Source organism: Zea mays, chromosome 9 (genome assembly GCF_902167145.1).
Source record: "Zea mays cultivar B73 chromosome 9, Zm-B73-REFERENCE-NAM-5.0, whole genome shotgun sequence".
Taxonomy (NCBI): Eukaryota; Viridiplantae; Streptophyta; class Magnoliopsida; order Poales; family Poaceae; genus Zea; species Zea mays.
In genome coordinates, this window is record NC_050104.1 from 19,202,546 (window position 1) to 19,208,545 (window position 6,000).

A 6,000-nucleotide genomic window follows, 5' to 3' on the forward strand; every position below is an offset into this window, starting at 1 on the left:
CCCCCAATCCATCGCCTAGAACCTCTGAGCAAACAACCATCACATCATCGGCAGTCGGCTCTAACTGCATGTCCTCGGGGACGACGTCCTCAAGTGCTTGATCAAAATCCGATATTGACAGTCCCTGAAGGCTGACAAGGGCTGACAGAGCTGGAGAAGGAATATCACTTCCCCCCTCACTACCTCTATAGTGCCTGCTATTCTTTTGGATCAGCGGGACTTCTTCCTCTTCTTCCTCCTCATCTTCATCAAATATGAAAGCAGCGGCTGGTGCACAATCACGACCCTTGGCGTCAACTTTAGGAAGAGCCTTCGCCGGTGTCTCATCTGGAACCGGAGCAGAAGGACCCACGCCCTGGTCCAAGCTTGACAGTCGCCGAAGCTGCCTTTTCTTCCTTTTTTCTTCAACGGGTGCAGTCGGTCGGCTCACTCGGCGCGGACGTTTTGGTCGGGCACCTTCGGGTTTCTGGGCTTTCACCACTTCACCAAGTTTTTGCCCATCTGTGATAGCCATTGGTTCGGTGAGGGCGGAGTCAGACGATTCCCCAGCCAGCAAGCTAAGTACAACGTCCATCTCTGTGTCGTCAGTGCTAGTTGGCATTTCAAAATGAGTCTGCCTCTCATTCTCTGGGAGACTCCAGAGTGGGGCAATAAGAGCTTCAATGTCCTCAGAAGAGGGTCACACTCTAAGACCCAGGCTACCATCACGATGTTGGAACTTGCTCTCTGCAGCAAGTAGGTCAACAAGGGTGAACAGTGGTGACAACAGGGTTACGTGCACGGGGGCAATAGCTCTGTTGATCTGGCCTCTCACGGGCACTGTGCGGGGGTATTTATAGGTATCTGAGTGCCCAGCGTCTTGTGTTAAGGACGCATGTGCCCTCAGACACCTAGTTTATCCCCAGAATATTCCCATAAAGCAGGGTTACAAGCTGTAATTACAAGTATTCCTTTACAAGCTAGGCCCGTAATACAGAGGCGGCCACGCGGGGCCCGTTACAATGGGCCTGAACACACGTGGGCCTTGGGACTGAACGAGGACGCGCCGTGGGAGGACGTCGCCGCAGGCCTTCGTCAAAGTGCCGAGTCCTGCGAAGGGTGTCCCTGTCCGCTTTGTCTCTGTCGGACCAGCGGCTGCAGCGAAGACCTCGAGCGAAGGGTGGCGTCTTTGCCTTCGCCCCAACATTTGCCCTCCGAGGGACCAGTTCGACAAAGTCACCTGGTGCCGAAGACGTCGCTAGATGGCGGAGACGCTGCCCTCGCTCGAAGTGGTTCCGCGGGGGTTTTTGATGTGACCGTTGATGGACGGCGTACTGTAGGATTGCGGGTTTCCCGAAGCGCCGCGGCCTGTCGGATTGCGGGTTTCCCGAAGAGCCGCGCCCTGCCTATAAAAGGGGGCGGGGGCGGCGCTGTTTGAATTCTGCTTTCCGCGCTCCGTAAAACCCTAGCCGCCCGCCGTCTTGCTGCTCCTTTTCCTCCGCTGCTCCCTTTGCTCGCCGGCGTTCTGGCTCGAGTGAAGCAGACCGCCCGCCGCCGCCGACGGTACGTAGCAATGCCATCCTCTTCTTCTTCTGCCAACGCCACGCCGCCGGCCGCCGCCTCGTCTGAGGAGACGTTGAGTAACGTGATGGTGGAGGAGTTGCGCGCAGGCGACTCTGTTGAATTTGGTGTGTCACGGATGACGTCAGCCCGTATTGAAGATATGCAGCGGTTGGGCTACTTTGGCGGCGGAGTCGCTCGTGCTCCGGGGACGGAGGAAGTCCCCGAGCCGGAGGGCGAGTTGGTTGTTTTCGAGGCGTTCTTCGCCGCCGGACTCCGCTTGCCTGCGCACCGGTTTGTCGGCGAAGTCCTGCGCAGATTCAGCGTTCAAATACATCAGCTGACACCGAACGCCATAGTGGCGCTGGCGAAGTATGTCTGGGCGACGACTTCGTACGGCGGACAGCCGTCAGTTGAAGTTTTTGCGAAGAATTATTGCTTGCATTGGCAGAAAAGGGTGGTTGAGGGCGGAGTTGCTCAGTTCGGGTCGTGCACTTTCACGCCGAAGACCGGCAAGACCACAATGCCAGTGGTGGAGTTGGTCCCGTGCGCCCGCAACAAGTGGGGTAATTGGAATGAATTTTGGTTTTATGTTGCTGAGGCTACTGTCGAAGGCTATCAAGGGCTCCCCGTGTCCGAAATGTGCTCTCACTATTACTCTGCGTATCCGCCTTTCGAAGTGGCAGAAGAGGATGCAGACGAAGGGGCCCTTCGGTGCGCCGCCGGTCAGAGCAGCGGTCGGGATTTAGTTTGCGGCGTACGGGGTCTGGCCCCTGGTGCGCGGCTGGGCGCTGGGCGAAGTATGCCCTCGCCAGATGCCCTTTCACGGAGGAAGGGAGGTGCGAAGTCCTGCCTTCGCACTGAGTTTGCGGAACCGTGACCCGGCCGCCTTTGTGCGTGATGCAGAGGACTTGGCGGTGCGACTCGTGGGGCGCTACGTGCCGAGGACGGAAGGCCAGCGCAGTTTTGATATCCGCGGGTCAAACGATCGTTTGAACAGGGTATTCGAATTAAATCAACTGCCGTACGACGGCTACCCTGGTCAGGACGAAGCAGACCGCCGCGGGAAGAAACCGGCGGTGGAGACTGGAGGCGACCCTGCGCTGGCGGCCGCCACCTCTTCGAAAAAGAGAAAATTAGGTACTGCGATGGGAAGGCTTGGGGTGTCTGATAGTTTCGCTAGAGAGTTAATGAGGACGTGTGCGGCCCCGGGGGAGAGGATGTCTTCGCCCGAGCTCCGGGAGTCTTCGGCTCGGATGCTGAGGGTTACCGGGGGTTGTTGGCCTAAAGGCATTTCTATCCCCTGGGCGGATGAGAAAGACTGTTTTACATCTCGTATGGTTCATCGGTGGAAAGTTTTTCCTTATGGGCGAAATATCGGTCATGTTGTGTGGGCAGTGATGGACAAGGATAGCCAAGGGGCGGCGCGAAAACGCCAGGCGACCGTGAGGGTTCACGAAGCCCGGCCGAAAAGGCAGCGGGGAACGGCGAAGGCTGAGGCCTCCGGCGGAGGCAAGCCGCCTCTGCCGGCGAAGGTGGGCGCCTCCGCGCCTGGCAAGGCGCCGGAGGCGACGGTGGGCGCCGGAGGCCCCAAGCTGTCGAAGGTGGTGCCGTCCGTCAGCGGAGTGGCGGAGGTTGCGAAGGCGGCCCGGTCGCTACCGCCGCCTGGCAAACGCGTTGCCGACTTCGGCACCGAGATTAATGTGGAGGATTATCTTGGGGGTAAGTCTATATAAGTATGTATACGTTTTTTTTTTTGATTTGTTGACGCGTTGCAGGGTCGGACGAGGGCCCGCTTGCTCTAGTTGTGCCTGGCGCGGCGATCGCGACGGCTGCGCCGGCGACGAAGGCGGGGGCAGAGACCCTTGGCGCTGGAGGCGAGGTGTCTGCCCTCGCGCTGGTCAGAGACGAGGCGGGCGTGGCGACCCGCCGGCTGAAGGGAGCGACGGAGGCGCTGAGTCGCGCGACGGAGGCGCTGAGTCAGGTTCGCCGAGCTATACCTCTTTTTTTTTCCTTACGCACCGGCCTTACATGTGTTTTGCAGGTGGCTGACTTCACCAGCCGCACTGCGTCGGGGGCCCTTACGGCAGCGTTGTCTGCCGAGGTCGAGAGACTTCGGACGCAACATGCGGACGCTGTCCGTGAGAAGTCGGCCTCCGACAGCAAGTGCCGCAAGCTGGCGGAGAAGGTGGCCGCCCTTGAGAAGGAGAAGGCAGACCTCCGGCGCCAGCTGACGGAGGAGAGGAGGGAGGCCAACGAAGCCATCGCTAAGGAGCAGGCTGCGCAGGCGGAGGCCAGGCTGGCGCGGGCGGAAGGCAATATCGCTAAGGAGCTCGCCGGAGAGCTGCAGCGGCGGCTTGCTGCCTTTGAGAGCCGCGCGGAGGGGGCCGAGGCCGCGGCGCGAGCGGAGGCCGAACGGACGCGCACGCAGCTCATGACTTCATATCGCGAGCTGGGTGTGCGGACGGGTGACTTCGAGGTGCCGGAGCGAGAGGCCGGACTTCGCTGTCTGGAGTGGGTGCAGGAGGAACTGCAGGAGCTCCCCACTGTCTTGGCGGGGTTGATGTCGTTCACCTCCCTGGTTACCTGCGAGGCAGCGATGAACGCGCTCTCTCGCGAAGGCTGTCGGCACTATGAGGCCCTCGACCAGGTGGATGAGGATTTTGGGCGAGATATCTTTGAGGTCGAAGACCCCGTGGTGAAGGAGTCCGCCGGGGCCCTCTATGACCGGATGTGGGGTTCATACGGTCGTGAGGTGGTCCGGGCGCGGGCCGAGGCTGCGAGGGCTCAGGTAACGTTGTCGTTTACTCGGCGTTTGCTGGATGCGGTCTGTGCGTGTGTTTGCTGAATTTTTGTGCGTTTTGTCTTAGGCGGAGCGCGGCGAGCGGGTGGACGACTTTGGGGCGCTGAACAGCGCGCTGCCTGAGCCGGAGACGACCCCTGCGGAGGCCGCGACTGGAGTCGCCCCGGGACAGACCCCGGTGACTGCGGAAGATGCACCAGGCGCCCCTGCTCCTGCTGCGGCCGGCGAAGGCCTTGCCCCAAAGGTGGCCGAAGGCGCACCTGATGCCCCCGCTGCTGCTTTGCCGAGCGCTGAAGATCCAGCGGAGGTGGGGGCGGAGGCAGCGGCGGAGGCGGCGGCGGAGGCTCCCGCAGCGGCAGGGCCTTCGCAGGTGGCATAGGTGGTGTTTAGGGTTGAGGGATTTTTGGATGTTGTACTGAATTTTGGTTGCTGCGCAGGTTCAAGATTTTGGGCCTGCGCACGCAACCGCTACTACTGAGTTTTTGGCGGCTTCGACCGCGGAAGATGGAAATGAATGTGGTGGGTCTGTTTCTGAGTTTTTTGATTTTACTGACTCTGGGAGCTCGGTTGAGTGGACCGAGGAGTCGTCGGAGGAGGACTTGGACTATTTTGCGGCCTTGGACGTGGCTGCGGCGGAGGCTGCGCCACATGCTGCGGACGCGCCAGGCGTGCCCGGTCCTAGCACCGGGCACCGACGACGAAGGGCGGTTGCGAAGCGTAGGATTAGTGCGGAGGAAGGGGCTCGGCTTCGCGTTAGTAGGGTTGGTCGGCAGGAGCTGCTGTCTTTGCCGGCCGTCTCGGGTGTAGGGGAAGGGGAGCTGCGAAGCCTTTTTGCGGGTGAGGAGCTTAGGATAATGTTATTTAATTATAGAGAGATGGGGATTATTCCTAAGGTTGAGCCGATGTAGGGCGTGGTGCCCTCGCTTGTGTATGTGTAAGGGCTTGTAAAATGGAGTAGTGTGCCCTCGCGTGCCTGTGCTTGCGAGGGCGCTGTGTACTTTGACTGGTGTGATTGATTGTGCTGTGCCAGTGTGATTATAATTGGTCTTGCTCTCGTTTCTGCTTTTGTTATGCTGGGTCGGCTGCGCCCTTAGGCGGTTCTTGCGATAGACTTCGGTTTTTTGCGCGCTTGTGCTTAGTCCGGCTGCACCTTTTAGGCGACTTCTGCGCGGATAGACTTCGCGATAGACTTCGGTTTTTGCGCACTTGTTGTGCTAAGTCCGGCTGCACCCTTAGGCGACTTCTGCGCGGATAGTCTTCGCGATAGACTTTGGTTTTTGCGCACTTGTTGTGCTAAGTCCGGCTGCACCCTTAGGCGACTTCTGCGCGGATAGTCTTCGCGATAGACTTCGGTTTTTGCGCACTTGTTGTGCTAAGTCCGGCTGCACCCTTAGGCGACTTCTGCGCGGATAGTCTTCGCGATAGACTTCGGTTTTTGCGCACTTGTTGTGCTAAGTCCGGCTGCACCCTTAGGCGACTTCTGCGTGGATAGTCTTCGCGATAGACTTCGGTTTTTGCGCACTTGTTGTGCTAAGTCCGGCTGCACCCTTAGGCGACTTCTGCGCGGATAGTCTTCGCGATAGACTTCGGTTTTTGCGCACTTGTTGTGCTAAGTCCGGCTGCACCCTTAGGCGACTTCTGCGCGGATTGGTCGCACG